General features: G+C 45.2%; 1 pseudogene; it reads left to right on the forward strand.

Annotated features, from left to right (window-relative positions):
• The first annotated feature begins 1479 nt into the window (after positions 1–1479).
• On the forward strand, positions 1480–19065 carry LOC137548300 (vomeronasal type-2 receptor 26-like; annotated as a pseudogene).
• Positions 19066–20328: the final 1263 nt, after the last annotated feature.

Here is a 20328-nt window from a genome sequence, read left to right on the forward strand (position 1 = left end):
TTGTGGAGACTTTAGAGAGGAGATTGACATCCTCCCCCTCCTCTAGCCAGTTGTACGCCGACAGACTGACTTCCGCAAACCCAGGACGACCAGGAGGGCAGCAAACAACACAAGCCGCAGCTAGTGCCCAAAAGGGAATGGTATCGGCAGTGTCCTTGGAGTGGGAACATTTTCTGACACCCATGCAGCAGCAGCCCACTGAACAGCAAGCGTGCAGATCCACCTCCAACACCGATCGCCTGGAGAAGATGGTCAAGGACTACATGTCAGATGGCGTAGCTGTGTCTAACAATCCATCTGCACCCTTCAACTATTGGGTATGGAAGCTAGACACCTGGCACGAACTGGCAATGTACGCAATAGAGGTGCTGGCTTGCCCGGCAGCCAGCGTTATGTCGGAACGCTGTTTCAGTGCTGCCGGAGGCATCGTCATAGATCGGCGTATCCGCCTCTCCACAGAAAATGCAGACTGTCTGACTCAAATTAAAATGAATCAACAAAAACCTACTACACAGAAAGTGTACATGCTAGGGTGTGCTAAACAAGTGGGTACATGCACTGGTCAAAAAACAAGAATTAGTAAACAAACACACTACCAGTATATGCCGTTCAACCACCTGATATTTATTGAGAATCAAAGGTTATTTTTTACCTTGATTGATAATAATGAGTCTGTAAAAAAGTTTTTTTGTAGCACACCATATTAATGCACAATTTATCATTAAACGGGGTGTTACCCCACAATGTCTCAAACAGAAAGTCTCAGGGGACTGCACACAGACCAGAATATAGCCAGTTGACCATATCACTCCCCCAACATGGGGAGAGGCGGACACGGACACCTACAATGCCAAAAGATTAAAGCATCTAATATGCTAATTGCCCGTCAAACGTGTCCGCATCACCCCATGCGCCAATATCACAGTGGTCAACAGCAATAAAAATGTGCCCCCCCAAAAGCCCCCCTATGCCCCCCCTGCAATCACAACACCATGCCCTACATGCAGACATCCACATCAAGATACCAACTAACATGGGTCGTCACCCATGAAAAAAATGACACTTAAGAACACAGTCCATGAGAGGCATATATGAAAAATATCCCACGGCAAGTCCTGCTTTCAAAATTCAATGGCATAAGGTAAAGTTCCACTTTAGGAAGATCGTCATGGAAAGATCACTATATTCCTTCAAGAGTCTTTTCAGACCATTTAGGCTGGTGCACCTAGCCAGTTTGCTGTAATATAATAGTTATAGGCCTATGCGGACAAAACAGTTCAGTATTTCAGCCAAGCCATATATCGTGACAACGAAGTTTCCATGCATGTAATACTTCACCATAATTGGATATACACATGAACCTTGCGGATATAGATGCCGTATACACTGTTTCACATAGTTACCACCTCCTCCATTGATGCGATATGCAGCGTCCGCATGGACGGTTTTTAGCCTGCTCGATTGACCGCAGTGTCCACGATGTATATCTGCGGGAGTATCAAACTCAGGGCCTCAGACTTGTATTACCCCAACCAGGCGGGAGTTCAGTCCTTGAAAGTATACGCCATAGTTCCGGGCACCGTGCTCCGATCCGGCGGGAGGGCAGAGGGGGGCAGAGAGGCACATCTCAGCGCGTGACGCAGGCCTACGTCGACGCGTTTCGCCCCGCCCAGGGACTTCCTCAGGACGTACTGCGCAGTACGTCCTGAGGAAGTCCCTGGGCGGGGCGAAACGCGTCGACGTAGGCCTGCGTCACGCGCTGAGATGTGCCTCTCTGCCCCCCTCTGCCCTCCCGCCGGATCGGAGCACGGTGCCCGGAACTATGGCGTATACTTTCAAGGACTGAACTCCCGCCTGGTTGGGGTAATACAAGTCTGAGGCCCTGAGTTTGATACTCCCGCAGATATACATCGTGGACACTGCGGTCAATCGGGCAGGCTAAAAACCGTCCATGCGGACGCTGCATATCGCATCAATGGAGGAGGTGGTAACTATGTGAAACAGTGTATACGGCATCTATATCCGCAAGGTTCATGTGTATATCCAATTATGGTGAAGTATTACATGCATGGAAACTTCGTTGTCACGATATATGGCTTGGCTGAAATACTGAACTGTTTTGTCCGCATAGGCCTATAACTATTATATTACAGCAAACTGGCTAGGTGCACCAGCCTAAATGGTCTGAAAAGACTCTTGAAGGAATATAGTGATCTTTCCATGACGATCTTCCTAAAGTGGAACTTTACCTTATGCCATTGAATTTTGAAAGCAGGACTTGCCGTGGGATATTTTTCATATATGCCTCTCATGGACTGTGTTCTTAAGTGTCATTTTTTTCATGGGTGACGACCCATGTTAGTTGGTATCTTGATGTGGATGTCTGCATGTAGGGCATGGTGTTGTGATTGCGGGGGGGCATAGGGGGGCTTTTGGGGGGGCACATTTTTATTGCTGTTGACCACTGTGATATTGGCGCATGGGGTGATGCGGACACGTTTGACGGGCAATTAGCATATTAGATGCTTTAATCTTTTGGCATTGTAGGTGTCCGTGTCCGCCTCTCCCCATGTTGGGGGAGTGATATGGTCAACTGGCTATATTCTGGTCTGTGTGCAGTCCCCTGAGACTTTCTGTTTGAGACATTGTGGGGTAACACCCCGTTTAATAATAAATTGTGCATTAATATGGTGTGCTACAAAAAAACTTTTTTACAGACTCATTATTATCAATCAAGGTAAAAAATAACCTTTGATTCTCAATAAATATCAGGTGGTTGAACGGCATATACTGGTAGTGTGTTTGTTTACTAATTAAAATGAATCAATCCTGGATTGGAAACGACTACGCAACACTCCAGGACCCCAACCAAGTAACATGACCAATGAACATCTGGGATGGTTTAGCGTTTCCGGTCCCTGTTTATTGAACCTCTCATCTGTATTACATTTATGACTGCATGGCGGCAAAAAGCATTGCTGCTATATCCGCACGCTTTTTGTCCTCATGCAAGGCCTGTGTTGTTGTGTCTCAAAAAGCATGGCCTTCTCCTCCTGCGCCTGCTCCTGTTCCATCACGTGTGCTGCTGCTGCTGCTGGGTTAGCGTTACCGGTCCCTGTTTATGGAACCTCTTCTCTTTATTACATTTATGACTGCATGGCGGTAAAAAGCATGCTATCCGCACGCTTCTTGTCCTCATGCAAGGCCTGGGTTGTTGTGTCTCAAAGCGTGGCCTTCTCCTCCTGTGCCTCCTCCTGTTCCATCACATGTGCTTCTGCTGCTGCTGGGTTAGCGTTACCGGTCCCTGTTTATGGAACCTCTCATCTTTATTACATTTATGACTGCATGGCGGTAAAAAGCATGCTATCCGCACGCTTCTTGTCCTCATGCAAGGCCTGGGTTGTTGTGTCTCAAAGCGTGGCCTTCTCCTCCTGCGCCTCCTCCTGTTCCATCACGTGTGCTGCTGCTGCTGCTGCTGGGTTAGCGTTACCGGTCCCTGTTTATGGAACCTCTCATCTTTATTACATTTATGACTGCATGGCGGTAAAAAGCATGCTATCCGCACGCTTCTTGTCCTCATGCAAGGCCTGGGTTGTTGTGTCTCAAAGCGTGGCCTTCTCCTCCTGCGCCTCCTCCTGTTCCATCACGTGTGCTGCTGCTGCTGCTGCTGGGTTAGCGTTACCGGTCCCTGTTTATGGAACCTCTTCTCTTTATTACATTTATGACTGCATGGCAGTAAAAAGCATGCTATCCGCACGCTTCTTGTCCTCATGCAAGGCCTGGGTTGTTGTGTCTCAAAGCGTGGCCTTCTCCTCCTGCGCCTCCTCCTGTTCCATCACGTGTGCTTCTGCTGCTGCTGGGTTAGCGTTACCGGTCCCTGTTTATGGAACCTCTCATCTGTATTACATTTATGACTGCATGGCGGTAAAAAGCATGCTATCCGCACGCTTCTTGTCCTCATGCAAGGCCTGGGTTGTTGTGTCTCAAAGCGTGGCCTTCTCCTTCTGCGCCTCCTCCTGTTCCATCACGTGTGCTTCTGCTGCTGCTGGGTTAGCGTTACCGGTCCCTGTTTATGGAACCTCTCATCTTTATTACATTTATGACTGCATGGCGGTAAAAAGCATGCTATCCGCACGCTTCTTGTCCTCATGCAAGGCCTGGGTTGTTGTGTCTCAAAGCGTGGCCTTCTCCTCCTGCGCCTCCTCCTGTTCCATCACGTGTGCTGCTGCTGCTGCTGCTGGGTTAGCGTTACCGGTCCCTGTTTATGGAACCTCTTCTCTTTATTACATTTATGACTGCATGGCGGTAAAAAGCATGCTATCCGCACGCTTCTTGTCCTCATGCAAGGCCTGGGTTGTTGTGTCTCAAAGCGTGGCCTTCTCCTCCTGCGCCTCCTCCTGTTCCATCACGTGTGCTTCTGCTGCTGCTGGGTTAGCGTTACCGGTCCCTGTTTATGGAACCTCTCATCTTTATTACATTTATGACTGCATGGCGGTAAAAAGCATGCTATCCGCACGCTTCTTGTCCTCATGCAAGGCCTGGGTTGTTGTGTCTCAAAGCGTGGCCTTCTCCTCCTGCGCCTCCTCCTGTTCCATCACGTGTGCTGCTGCTGCTGCTGGGTTAGCGTTACCGGTCCCTGTTTATGGAACCTCTTCTCTTTATTACATTTATGACTGCATGGCGGTAAAAAGCATGCTATCCGCACGCTTCTTGTCCTCATGCAAGGCCTGGGTTGTTGTGTCTCAAAGCGTGGCCTTCTCCTCCTGTGCCTCCTCCTGTTCCATCACATGTGCTTCTGCTGCTGCTGGGTTAGCGTTACCGGTCCCTGTTTATGGAACCTCTCATCTTTATTACATTTATGACTGCATGGCGGTAAAAATCATGCTATCCGCACGCTTCTTGTCCTCATGCAAGGCCTGGGTTGTTGTGTCTCAAAGCGTGGCCTTCTCCTCCTGCGCCTCCTCCTGTTCCATCACGTGTTCTGCTGCTTGTGCTGGGTTAGCGTTACCGGTCCCTTTTCCTGGAACCTCTTCTCTGTATTACATTTATGACTGCATGGCGACAAAAAGCATGTTACCTGTGCAAAGAAACATGACATTTTCCGCATTTAAAAGACAGTTTTTCCTTTGAAACTTTACAATCAGTTTTCTCAAAAACTATAAGCTCTTTTTCAAATATTTTTTTTCCTCTTGTACCCACTCCCAAGGTGCACATACCCTGCTAATTTGGGGTATGTAGTATGTAAGGAAGCTTTACAAAGCACGAAAGTTCGGGTCCCCATTGACTTCCATTATGTTCGGAGTTCGGCGCGAACACCCGAACCTCGCGGCGATGTTCGGCGAACGTTCTCGAACCCAAACATCTAGGTGTTCGCCCAACACTAAGCTTATGTCAGCAATCAGATCTGAAATTATTATCTATAAACAACTTGTCAATGGTATCCAACCCCAGCTCTATGCAGTTGTGCAATGTGATATTATTATTGAGCGGAGTTGGTAATTGGAACCTTTCAGAGCAGCTGTGTGTGGGTGTCGTATGGTCTTCCAAATCAAGAAGGTGGTTTGAATAATTGGATAAGAAATCACACTTTTAATGTCTGCAAAGAGGAGCACTTCTAAATAAAGTTTATATTGTTTCAGTGAGACAGAGCATGTCTGATCCAAATTAGTCACCTGGCTATAAGCTTCTAGGTCCAGTAGTCCAAAGCCCAAGTCAAAAATATGTCTAGTTAGTATAGTTTGAGATATTCTTACTTTCCTTTGCACCCATACATACTGATTGATCATCATGTACAGGGGTGCTCTGATACCTCTTTTCAAAATCCGAATTGATCCGGATACCTAAATCCGGATCTGGATCGGATATCTGAATCCAAACTTTCAGATATCCGCATTATCTGGGCTATCCGGGTGTTTTCGGATATCCAGATAGAAAAAACGGAAGTGCCCTTTAAATTGCTTTAAAAACTTTTTTCTTAGGGTAAAGGAGGCATGTAGCATCATTATTTTTTAAAGGGGAACACTAATTGATGATGTGGGGACTTAAAATCCCCCTCCCCCCCCAAAAAAAAATGGCTGTCAATTAACATTAGGCCTAGGTTCCAGACAGCAGTCGTGCAGCCCACATTGTGCCCAAAGTCTAACCGCACAACTGGGACATGACAGTTTTCAGCCAAGACCCCTCCAAAAAATTATGCAGCAATTGTGTTTTGGGTTAACACCCTCACATATTTTACCATATACAGTATATCAGTGGGAACATTAGAGAAAACGCATACCATGCTTTCTGTTTCATTCTGCACTGCACAGCTTGTTTCTTATTAAACCTGATAAAATCCCCAACTGAGCATTCAGTCTGGCTTTGCTATAATGACTCCGCTACAATGATTCCTGAGCAGAGCCAGTAGGGGGCAGGCTTGAACTTGAAAAGACATGGGAGAACACAGACTGAGCTATAAATATTCCTGAACAAAGCCAGACTAAATGCTCAGTCAGGGATTTTATCAGGACTGATTAGAAGCAATCTGTGCAGTACAGAATAAAACAGAGAGCAGGGTAGGTGTTTTCTCTAACGTTCACACTGATGTATATGGTAAACTACATGAGGATGCTTCGTCTCTGGTTCCCTTTAAATATAGGTGGTATCATTGGCCTGTGGCACCATGGCCTGGCGGTGGGAGCTGCACAGGCAGCAGGAGCAGGGAAATGCAGCAGCGTGTAACAGCGTGCAATGCAGCAGCATGTCACGTGACAAGTGCCACATGACACGTGACATGTGGCAAGTGCCATATGACACGTGACACGTGCCAAGTGACACGTGACACGTGCCAAGTGCCGAGTGACAGTCAGACAGCAGAGGAGAAGACACTAATGTACGCTAACTATCACAGTGGCACTGCTCACAGCACAGTAGTTCTGTAGAAAGCTAACACAGTAGTACTACTACTCTAACAACTACTAGCACTGACTGCAGTACTACAGTGCTAACTACACAATAACACAGTAATCCTATCCCCTAATCCCTAACCTATACCTAAGGCTAATAGCTGGCCAGCAGGCAGCAGCTGGCCTGGTCTGTGCACAGCACACTCACAGACACATAGCAGCTGCCTGCAGCACACACTCTGACTGTCACACAAATGACATCAAGCTAATTAATGATTTAACAATGGTGTAGTGATAGTGAAGGGGTTAATCACTGAACAGCTTTCAGTTTACCACTGTGTACAGCCCTTGCTAGCCCAGCAGCACTGGAGCACACACTCTGACTGTCATACAATGACATCAATCAAGCTAAATAATGATTTAACAATAGTGTAGTGATAGTATTGAAGGGGTTAATCACTGAACAGCTTATCACTGTGTACAGCACTTGACCCAGCAGCACTGGAGCACACACTCTGACTGTCACACGTTGACATCAATCAAGCTAATTAACGATTTAACAGTAGTGTAGTGATAGTGAAGGGGTTAATCACTGAACAGCTTTAGGTTTATAACTGTGTACAGACCTTGCTAGGCCACCAGCACTGGAGCATGTCTCTCAGTGAGCATTCAGCAAGCTAAGACGATATGTCTCATCATGGCAGCTCTCCTTATCAGGGATGAGCAGAAACTACGCCAGTGCGAATTTACGCATCGTAGTTCGCATCTACGCATCGTAGTTCATAGGCGAAGTTTCAAAACTTTGCTTACGAAATTACGCGTAGTGAAGTACCGTTACGCGTAGCTTACGTCCATTATGCGTAGTTAACATGTGTATTGCGTAGTGAACTACGAATGCATTACTCGCGTCTAATTTTCCGCATGCGATTGTATGCATACAAATTTACGCATTGGAAAGGGGAATGTACGCATAGAAGGGTTCCCAGTATATGCATTTATAAATAAATTAATGCGTACAATTTTCTGCCTACGGGCATAAGTATTCACATACACTAAGCTTCGCACTACGCGTAATTGCATATTTTAACGCGTATTCTACGAAATGCATACGAAGCAAATATTTGTTTTGGAAGCCGGTGTTTGGCGAAGCGTAATTGCGTAAAACTACGCGTATTTCCACCGTAGCGAAGTTGGCTGACTACGACCATCCCTGCTCCTTATTATACAGGGGGCCTGGCCAGTGTTCCTTTCTGTGATTGGGTGCCAGGGTTTAGGCTGGGAGTCCTCTGATTAGCTCAATGAGGTCAGGTGGGGTTGTCCGGGGTTCCCCTCTGTGATTGGTTGCTAGAGCTTCTGCTGGGAGCCCTCTGATTGGCTCCAGGACGTCATCTCCTTAGTTACAGTATTTTGGATCTGGATATCCACAATATCTGCAGATATCCGCATTATGCGGCCAAATATCTGCAGATAGCTATCCGGATTTTAAAAAAAAATCCGGAATTCGAATCGGATAGCGGAAAAAAGTTTAGATATCCGGGTTACCCGGATAACCGGAATCTGGATGAACATCCCTGATCATGTATATTTTCCCAGTGAAATTTGTATTTGTCTCCGCCCACTGATGACCCAGAATGCCAGGGTATGTTTTTGTCTGGTGTTGGCTGCACCCACTTTTTGTAACCCTAACACAAAATTACTCAGTGACCAAGTTTGTGAGCTTTGCGGTCATTGGCATCAATAATTTGCATTAAAATAAAACAAATAGAAAAGTATCTTTTTACATCTAGGTCACTCTTCCTCTTTGTGTGGGCAGAGTTGATGGCTGTGGACCCAGTGTGATGCGGTTGTCTACAGGGGCCATCTGAGTGTGTTGTATGAAAGATGACCACACCCCTTTGATAAAGCAGGAAGTTATTATTATTATTATTATTACTACCGTATATACTCGGATATAAGACGAGACTTTTAGGACTGACTCTGTTAAGCTTGGAGGTGTAATCTCCACAGTCAGCATACAACACATAAGCTGACGTGAAGGAGGTACACACACCAGCACAAGGGATCAGGATATCCCCAGTTTAGTGGAGGAGAGGACTGACTCCAATAGGAGATTGTGGTGCACAAAGCCGGTGCAGATCCGAACAGCCACAAACAACACTTTCGTAATAACGTCTCAGCGCAAAGTAGCGCTGAGCGCATAAACCAGGACTGAGGAGATCAGGACAGGTAGACAGAATGAACGCTTGCTTAACTAGCCACTACTTAGTGACAGCAAGCGTCCACAATAAAACAGACTGGAATGAGGTAGCCAATGCGTTTGCAGCAATGGTGTGCCTCACAAAGACAGGACAGGATAGTCAGGAAATAGCAGGATCAAGATAGATGAACGTAACACAGATAAATATACAATAAGTATGATTTCCTAGCGTATTACAATTACAGCTATCAATGAAACTATTTGTAACATCTGACTAACATATGTATATATCGGCAATGAACCGATATATGACATAAGCAGGAACTCTGACTAAGACTGGAGTAATACAGGGAACAGGACTCAGAAGGATTCGCTATCTCTTCGCAGAGATGAACGCAATCCACAAACAGGACCAGGAACAGGATAACTAGCTCAGCGTGCTGGAACGCTGACTAACGGAACACAGGATATAAACAGTTCGTGTACGTATATATCAGCGACACTGATGTATCAACGTAACACGAATACAAGGAAAATAATAAACGTGCAAGTATGCGTATATATTGGCGATGAACCAATATATGACACAAGACAAGCAAAGTAACAACTTCTAGAACAAGAGCAGAACTAGGAGGACTTGCTGAACCCTTCGCAGGAGTGCTGTCCACACGGACCAGGAACGAGGTGGGGCACGAGCAGAGTAACAGACTGAATCTGAGACTATGGTAGCCCATCAAGCATTGCAGGAAGCAGTTCTTTATACTGAGGTCATCCAATGGGAGCAGACCTGCAGATTCCCACACAAGTGAATGGTAATTAATCACAGGCTGGCAGCAGGAAAAGGCAGACAATGATATGCAGCCTGCAGGAAAGGGATTGCCCCTCCATAGCAGCAGACAATGTTTGTTTACACAAAAGCATATTAAACTGTCATTAACTTCAGAGCGACTGCAGATGGAATCAGCAACTAGTTTAACCTGCTGAGCGGTCTGGACGAGCTCAGCTCGTCCAACACCGCCAGAGGCTGCCGCTCAGGCCCTGCTGGGCCGATTTGCACCAAATAAAAAGCAGCACACGCAGCCGTCACTTTGCCAGCCGCGTGTGCTGCCTGATCGCCGCTGCAGCGCGGCGATCCGCCGCGTGCAGCGGCGAAGGAGGGTCCCCCCAGCCGCCCGAGCCCAGCGTAGCCGGAACAAACAGTTCCGGCCAGCGCTAAGGGCTGGATCGGAGGCGGCTGACGTCAAGACGTCGGCTGACGTCCATGACGCCACTCCGCTCGTCGCCATGGCGACGAGGGAAGCGAAACACGGAGGGCCGCTCATTGCGGCCTTCCGTGTTATCTCTTGCCGCCGGAGGCGATCGGAAGATCGCCTCCGGAGCGCCCTCTAGTGGGCTTTCATGCAGCCAACTTTCAGTTGGCTGCATGAAATAGTTTTTTTTTATTTAAAAAAAACCCTCCCGCAGCCACCCTGGCGATTTAATCAGAACGCCAGGGTGGTTAAGTGCAAACCAAACTATGCAAGAAAATGTATGTAATGACATCAGAACTGCTTGGGTTACAATACCACTGCAGCCAGCAGTAAACGCTGCAGACATGATCATAACATTACCCCCCCCCCCCCCTTAAAAGCGGATACCAGACGCTTTTCAAAACTGAAATTCCCAACAAAACAATCTGACTGATAATTCATGATGACCGGGACAGCCCGGCAAGACCAAATTCCAGAATCAGTCCCCACAAGACTGGACCCATCAGAACCAGAACCTACAGAACCATGTCCGTCAGCACTACAAGCCTCAGTGTGATACCCATCAGAACCACGACTTCCAGAAAAAAGCCCCCAGAAACTCTCTGAGCGATACCCACCGCCTTCCCGGGACTGTCCAAAAACGCCAAAGCCTTTGCAATGCCCTCCGGAACTGTCCCTACCAACACAAAACCCACCGTTGAACCAGTCCAAGGTACCAGGACAAGTTTCCTCAGAGATCTCCCAGAACACTTGGAAGCTCCAAAGAGATCCCCACAGGTCAGAACGCCCCTTAGGCTCACATGGAGAACCATCAAGAACCCCTATGGAACCCAGGGCAACTCTAGAGTCAGGGTCACAAGGACAAACATCAAGATCAGGGTTTTTAGGGACCAGAACCATCTCCGGGCATGCAGGCCAACCGGCAACATCAGAACATGTCTCCACTAGGGAAGCGTGTGAGCACGCCAACACAGACACACTTGGGCACTCTGGCATACGAAGCACATCTGGGCACACCGGCACAAGAGAGACTTCTGGGCATGTCAAGGAACTGCGAACCTCAAAGTCAGTCAAGGTAGGACCGAAACCAGGACTGGGCAAAAAAAAATCATCATGACTAGACTTCACAGTTACTGGATTCTCACTAAAAAATGCAGGATCAGACTTAGATGTCTCTGATTCCAGCAAGGTTATTAACAAATCATGTTCAGGGGCATTTACAAGACAGGACAAATCTTCTGATGTATGCACCAAACTAGACAGGGTTCCCATAACTTCTTCTGGACTAGACAGAGACTCATCAAATACACTGGATTGGAGCTCATGAAGGGCTGCAAAACAAGTCAGTAGTGCAGCAATCCCCACTGAACTAGGCAAAACTGAGAAACTCACTGGACAGGAAGGGGACTCTGGAACTTCTGCCACACCGGCCAGAGAACCAGAATTTTCCAGGATACAGGGCTGGGTTTCAAAAACACTCATTAACCCGGACTGAAATTCTGTGATTTCTATTATTTTTTCCAGCGAGTCAGAACTATCCATGTTACAGGGCAAGACTTTTGAAACATTCAGAGGACAGGGCTGGAGTTCCTCGGCTGTTACAACACTGGAGAGGGACTCAACAACATTGGTTAAATCAGACTGTGTACAGGGCAAGGTATCTAACACACTTGCTGACGAGGACAATATTTCAATGGCTTCTGCTTCGCTGGGCAGAAATTCATCAAGTTTTATTAGAGCAGACTGTAATTCCAAAACAGCTGCTAGACAAGTGAATATTACTGCAACACCAACTGAGGTAAGCAGTGCCTCAGACTCCTCTGCTAGAGGGTTTGAAGTATCCAAAGTACTGGGTGAAGCATAAGACTCTGCGACCACAGCTTCACTGGACAGGATCACTGAACAGTCCATATTGCAGGGCAAAACCATGGAAGCACCTGCTGGACAGCATAATGATTCTGTGACCTGAGTTTCATTGGAGAGATCTACTGCACAATTCATGGTACAGGGCAAATTTACTGGGACATTTTCTGAACACGGTAATAATTCTGCGATTTCGGATTCACATAGCAGACGCTCTGAGTTATTCACGAAGCTAGAGTGAGGTGTAGAAACAGGAAGATCAAAACACAATGTTTGCGCATCTAAATCACCATTCAATTGTGAAATTGGAAAATTCAGATGCTGGGGTTCTGAGGTTTCTGGACAGGATTGCTGGGACTCGGAAACTGATGTAGTGCATCTATTGGCATCTGCTGGATCAGACAGGAGTTGAACTTTATTAACACAGGTAATTTCTGCAGAAGTGTTTGCAGAGACAGGCAAGATTTTTCTGGTGTCTGTTTCACTGAACAAAGACTCATGAGTACTGGCTAGGCTGGACTCAGAAGTCAGCAGGACCTCTGGATTCTCTGCTGAGAAATTTGTGCAGGGCAAAGTTAAGAAAGTATCAGTGGCTTCTGTTTTACTGGGAAGTAACACTGAGTTATCCATGGTACAGGGTGAAGTTATGGGAACATTCACAAGACATGGCAGGGACTCAGTAACTGGAGAAGTGGAACAGTCTCCAATTGACAGTGTGTCTTCCCTGGTATCAACTGATTGAATCGCATAAAAATCATCCAAAATCATGTTCCACACATCGATCAATGGAGCCACAAGGTCATACCCACACACACCAGTTTTTATTAGGCTATAGGCAGACTTAATGCATGCATTCAATACTAATTCACTTTTTGCACTGTAAAATTGACAAAATGAACTTGAATCATTCTTCCATTCATTGACCAGAGCTTCCATCTCTCCTTTCTCAAATGGAGGATTCCAAGCATACTTAACAGGCAGATCACAGTTTGCAAATGTGGTTTTGGCAGAAACATACATTGGATTATTTAGCAGGCGATTGTCAGATCTCTTATTCCTAAGGATCTCCAATACCTGTAGCAAGTGTTGGACTGTAGTGTATGCAAATTTTTCTTGCTGCACGAATAGATTGATTTGTTCAATACTCTGTAATATATCCTCATAATCATACTCAGATAATTCTTTTAAACAAAAATCTTTATTTTCCCTAGCCAGTGATGAAAGTTCATTAGTAGTTTCATAAGTCCATTTAACTCCCCTGAAAGACAATTGCATTTCATTATCTGTTAATGGCAGAATCTTATTGCAGGTCTGATGCGAAGTCGCTAAAGATAACGATTCTGCAGATTGGACACGTTTCTTAGAACGTTTGCGTTTTGCCTTTGACCTTGCTGTTTTTGGTGATTTATTCAAAGCTGCAGGAAAATTATCAGTAACACTTTCTGCTTGCTGCTCATTCTTGCAAGCAATTGAAGGAGCAGCTGATTGGCCTGCTGCCAGGAGTTCATTAAGAGGAAAAGGCAATGGATCTATGCGCAACCAATTGTGAATTACAAAAGCTATAAATTGCAAAGGACTTTGTCTAAACTGAGTGTGATCTAAGACATCGATTGCCCAATCAAAAAGTTTGCCCTTAAAAAGAGCACAAACGATCCAATCAGACCAGGTAGAAATTGCAGAAGCCCGAAAGTCGGGATTGGCCAGAACTTTAACCAATTCTGATATAAATTTGTCTGTAACTTCAGGACCAAGCTTTTCAAATTTTTTAAAGGAGCAGGACCCCTGACAAACAGTGTCATGATTTCTGGAAATTCCCCCCACAATAGGGATTGGTAATGGGGCTACCATAATGTTAAGCTTGGAGGTGTAATCTCCACAGTCAGCATACAACACATAAGCTGACGTGAAGGAGGTACACACACCAGCACAAGGGATCAGGATATCCCCAGTTTAGTGGAGGAGAGGACTGACTCCAATAGGAGATTGTGGTGCACAAAGCCGGTGCAGATCCGAACAGCCACAAACAGCACTTTCGTAATAACGTCTCAGCGCAAAGTAGCGCTGAGCGCATAAACCAGGACTGAGGAGATCAGGACAGGTAGACAGAATGAACGCTTGCTTAACTAGCCACTACTTAGTGACAGCAAGCGTCCACAATAAAACAGACTGGAATGAGGTAGCCAATGTGTTTGCAGCAATGGCGTGCCTCACAAAGACAGGACAGGATAGTCAGGAAATAGCAGGATCAAGATAGATGAACGTAACACAGATAAATATACAATAAGTATGATTTCCTAGCGTATTACAATTACAGCTATCAATGAAACTATTTGTAACATCTGACTAACATATGTATATATCGGCAATGAACCGATATATAACATAAGCAGGAACTCTGACTAAGACTGGAGTAATACAGGGAACAGGACTCAGAAGGATTCGCTATCTCTTCGCAGAGATGAACGCAATCCACAAACAGGACCAGGAACAGGATAACTAGCTCAGCGTGCTGGAACGCTGACTAACGGAACACAGGATATAAACAGTTCGTGTACGTATATATCAGCGACACTGATGTATCAACGTAACACGAATACAAGGAAAATAATAAACGTCCAAGTATGCGTATATATTGGCGATGAACCAATATATGACACAAGACAAGCAAAGTAACAACTTCTAGAACAAGAGCTGAACTAGGAGGACTCGCTGACCCCTTCGCAGGAGTCAGCGCAGTCCACACGGACCAGGAACGAGGTGGGGCACGAGCAGAGTAACAGACTGAATCTGAGACTATGGTAGCTCATCAAGCATTGCAGGAAGCAGTTCTTTATACTGAGGTCATCCAATGGGAGCAGACCTGCAGATTCCCACACAAGTGAATGGTAATCAATCACAGGCTGGCAGCAGGAAAAGGCAGACAATGATATGCAGCCTGCAGGAAAGGGATTGCCCCTCCATAGCAGCAGACAATGTTTGTTTACACAAAAGCATATTAAACTGTCATTAACTTCAGAGCGACTGCAGATGGAATCAGCAACTAGTTTAAGTGCAAACCAAACTATGCAAGAAAATGTATGTAATGACATCAGAACTGCTTGGGTTACAATACCACTGCAGCCAGCACTAAACGCTGCAGACATGATCATAACAGACTCACAGTCTAAAAGTAGGGGGTCTCCTTATCTTCGAGTTCCAAATTTCTCATCTTATATCCACTATCCAGGATCAGGGGTGTGGGGGGAGCTTCTTTCTCTCCCACAATGCAGAGTGAGTGGCAGCGGAAGCAACAGACCTATTGCAGTGCCGGGGTCCTCTCATCAGTTCCTCACTCACACTGCTGTGTGCATCAGCGTATCTCCACTCTCGATGTCACGTCACATGACAATAGGAGCAGAGATGCGCCGATGCACGCAGATCGGCATTAGTGAGGAACTGATGAGAGGGCATAGACTGGATGCCTGATGGCGGCATCTCAACCGAATAGCTACCTGCCTAGTGCCGATCCTTGCGTAGACAGTGTGGGCTTCTCTACCTCCAGAGTCCCAAAGGAAGGTACCTACTGAAAGCATGGGCTACTGTGCGAAGGACACGTGACTTGGACACTGAATCTGATGTGTCCTATCCTGTCCAGGAGTGGTGAGTGCTTTGTATACAGCTGGCTACCATAGTTCAAACGTATGTGCTGCTACTTGCACAAGTTGGGTCTGTGTTATGGGCATACAGTATATGTGAACTGCTGGAAATCGGCATTAGCACTAGTGCTTTGTATGCTGCATTAAGAGTGCATTGGGATTGGATTAACACATAGTAACCACAATCAAAATTGGATTTATCTAGTAAGCTTGCTTTGATTTGTGTACAGTGTTGTATATGTGAGGTGGTATGCTGAGAGTGAGGGGAGCACTTCAATTTAACTTTGCTTGGTAGACTTATACTTGAGTAAGTAAAAAATTCCAGCATAAGAGGGTCAAATGTAGGGGTCGACTTATACACGAGGTTGACTTGTGTCCGAGTGTATACGGTATTATTATTCATTTATAGAGCACCAACATATTCCGTGGCGCAGGTTACTGGTGGAACATGTTGGGGTTTCCCAGCATGGCTACAGATGTCTGCGTGATCTGCTTGTTCTTCTCCCTCATGCACTACTGTCTGTATTTGTCTCTGCATTACTCCGAGTATCCCCGCCTCCTTTCCACCTTGCTCTGGACTACGCTTGGCACACGCAGGACTAGTCAGTGGTATCAAGTGGAATCTTTAGCATACAATTACATATGCCAGGTGGACATTTGCTGTCTCAGGTTACATTGCTCAGTGAAGAAGGGTGGCACACGTGTCTCCTCCCCTTCCTGGTTAGTATGCAAGTGCAGTGCACTGTGTGCAGCCAGCCAATCACACATGGTGATTGGCTGGCTGCATGGCTCTTGCAAACTTACCAACTTACCAAAAAGTGGAGGATATGCATGTGTCGGTGGCAGGTAATGTATTATTTTATAAAGGGAATGGAGTCCAGTGTAGTTCCAAGCTTGCCTCATTACCTTGATGTAATCTTTCCAGCACAAACGCTGCATAATTGAAACCATAAACACCAGTATTAATGCAGCATTGAGAACCAATGGTGTGTGTGTGTGTGTGGTGGTGGGGGGGGGGGGGGGGGATTCCTGCTGCTGTGATCTGCTGGAGGGCTCCCTGATTTCTAGTCTCCTTGCTCTAGCACTCCATTCTTTATTGTTTCTTGCAGTGAGAATTGTATAACATGTCCTGATGAAGAATGGCCAAATGAGAAGAAGAATCATTCTCTTCCAAAACTGGAGGAATTTCTCTCTTACACTGATGGCACCATTACAGCAGTATTTTCAGCTCTCTCCATTCACTGTTGTCTTCTGACTGGTTTCATATTTGGAATCTTTGCATATCACCGGGACACCCCCATTGTTAAAGCTAATAACAGGAACCTGAGCTATGTTCTCCTGGCCTCCATCATGCCGAGTTACCGATGTGTCTTCTTCTTCCTTTGACCTCCAGTAGATGTAACCTGCAGGCTGCGTGTGACAACTTTTGGGATCATCTTCTCGGTTGCTCTCTTGTCTGCGTGCCAAGACTGTCATGGTTTTCATTGCTTTTAAAGCCAGCAAACCTGGGAATTCCTGGAAGAAATGGATGGGATACAAACTGCCCTACAGTATAGTGCTTGTGTGTTCATCTGTACAAGTCATAATCTGTGTCACCTGGGTGTCTATTTCTCCTCCCTTCCAGAAACGAAACATTTACTCCTATCAAGGAAAGATTGTCATTCAGTGTAATGAAGGGTCAGTTATCGGGTTCTTCTCTGTGCTGGGATATATGGGGATTCTGGCAGCTGTAAGTTTCATTACAGCTTTTCTAGCCAGGACATTATCGGACAATTTTAAGGCTCAATTGTTTGAGGCCAAGTACATCACGTTCAGCATGCTGGTGTTCTGCAGTGTCTGGATTGCCATGATCCCGGCCTATCTGAGCACCAAAGGGAAATACACGGTGGCTGTGCAGGTTTTTGCTATTATGACATCTAGTGCTGGACTTCTTGGTTGTATATTCATTCCAAAATGTTACATAATATTGTTGAAGCCTGACCGTAACACAAAAGTTCACTTGCTTGGGTGCAAAATAATATTATTTATTATTTTGACAAATATGCCTGCGCGAATACATACATGCAATATTTGTATTTGTCCATTGTCAGTTCTAAGGCTTTGGGTACCAGGACATAAATATATATATATATATATATATATATATATATATATATATATATATATATTTTTTTTTTTTTTTATTTTTTTTTGCATAAGTGGAAAATAATTAACCCCATGATTGAATAGCTTAAAGGGACACCTTGAGGGCCCTTTTACATTAGGCAGGGAGGTGCTGTGCGGTATTTTAAGTGCACCCTACCAGTGTGCAATGAAAATCTGTGGAGACTTTAATACTTTGATGTTACGGCACAACAGAAGTGATGTTTTTGCAGTATCGCTAATGCAGGTCCAAAACTATGTTACCGTGAGGCTTATGTATCGACTTGCAGGTATCTGTGTTAGCCAGTTTGAGAACCCTACCATTAACAGTGTAAGAATGGCTGCAGTTTACATTTCCCAGCGAAATTTGTCTTTGTCTCCGCCCACTTTTTGATTATGGAAATAAAAAGGTATCCTATATGTTAGTGTAATGTACTATGTGTGTGCCAAATTTCATTGAAATCTGTTCAGCCATTTTTGCGTGATCGAGTAACAAACATCCAAACATCCAAATATCCAAACATCCAAATATCCAAACATCCGAACTTTCCCATTTATAATATTAGTAGGGTTATATTAATATTGGTTCAGCCATTTCATTGCCTTGATTCTCTTCTTTTTCAGCTGTGTTGTAGATATGCTGGTGTGTTTGCAAGCACTGTCCTGTTCCATGACTAAATGTTGGCCAAGCTTTAAATGTCATACAGATGGCTTCACAATTTACTGCAGAGTACTTTGGTATACAGAGGAGAGCATGGTTGATTCAATAACTGCAAGCCAATATCTGCAGAGCATGAGATGCTGTTTGGGGTTATTTTTTAGGGCATTACATTGTCTGACATTGGAGTGATATTGCTGGGACATCCATTTCAAGGAAGATTATTTAATGCTTTCTTTTTCCACTTGAAGAGCAGCAATTATTGTTTCTCTGAGATCACTCCTGATGTCTTTCCTCCTTGGCTTGTGTTAACACATCCTGGATTGTTCCAGACCAGAGCATTGTTAAAACTTCAGCTTTTATAGAAGTGGTATACTTCTTGATGCTCAGTTCATCAAGTGCATTTGATTATGAGAAGGTTGAGGTAGTTCAATGACATTGTAGAATGGCCATATTAGTGTAGGATGAGGATGTTGTAGCAAGGTCCGTAGCAGAAGCGGTAGAAGATGGGGTGTGCTGCTGTGTAAGTCAGTCAACTACTTCTGCAGCATTTCGTAAGTTCAAGGTACATTGCCTCTGAACACTGGGCAGCATGCTAGGGCCACAGGAAATCACAGCAGAATGACCCTTACAACCCCTGTGGTGTGGCCTGCCCTGCCGGTCTTTTTTTTTTTTTATTTTATTTCTTTACAATACTACAATGTAAATAATAATAATTATAATAATAAGAAGAAGAACTCTGCCAGGGGCAAACTGATTGTCACTTCACACAGGTTAGGTGACAGTTTTTTTTTGCTATGTGCAACAATCACCACCTCAAACTATAGACCCTTCCAATGAGGCCTTATGCAGGGCAGTAGTGGATATTAGGTGCCAGTAGTGGTGGTGAAGGATTATAAGGTTATCTAGTCAGTGCACTTCTAGGCCCAGCAGACCTGTCTCCAACAGCAAACTTGTGCACTGGACACACAGAACAGTAATTCAATAGCAAATGTACCAGCCCTAAGAAGGGCTTAGCTGTTCAGGACACTGTGGTAGCAGCAAGAATCTGCACTGAGGACACAGAACACAGGCCTATATAACACTCTCCCTGACAGCGGCACACTCTCCCTGATCTGCCTAGCACAGAAGCCAAACACAGACTGCAAAATTGCTGCTATGCTGGCTTTCCGATAGGTGTGTGTGTGTGTGTGGGGGGGGGAGGGGTCCAGGTGAGAGGGATAGCTGATTGGCTGCCATGTGTCTGCTGACTGTTGGGGTAGGGGGTCAATTTTTGGTTCAATTGTAATGTTTAGGGGGCGGGTCAAGAATGCTATATGTTTACAAGCAGAGGATATTCATCAGGAACTGTCCACCGGTGAACAGTTTGGGCCATCTCTACTCAGAATCCCTCATTAGAAAATTGACTAGTCCAAAATATGTCAGATTTTTAGTAGTAGTAGTAGTAGTAGTAGTAGGTAATTTATGGTGCATTTTACTCTCAGAGGGTACATTTTATATGCATGTATTTTAAATGTTACAGTATTTTGCAATAGTGGACCTTTAGCCCTTCAATTATCAGTCCATTGAAAGGGGGACATTCATGACATTATTTCACTGGGTATAAAATAGTCAGTTCAGTGGCAGTGGTTACTCATTCTTCTATTTTTCCCAACCTGAATAAATATACAGCTATTTTTGAAGAGTATAAAAATAGGTT

This window comes from Hyperolius riggenbachi, chromosome 1, assembly GCF_040937935.1.
Source record: "Hyperolius riggenbachi isolate aHypRig1 chromosome 1, aHypRig1.pri, whole genome shotgun sequence".
Classification (NCBI taxonomy): Eukaryota; Metazoa; Chordata; class Amphibia; order Anura; family Hyperoliidae; genus Hyperolius; species Hyperolius riggenbachi.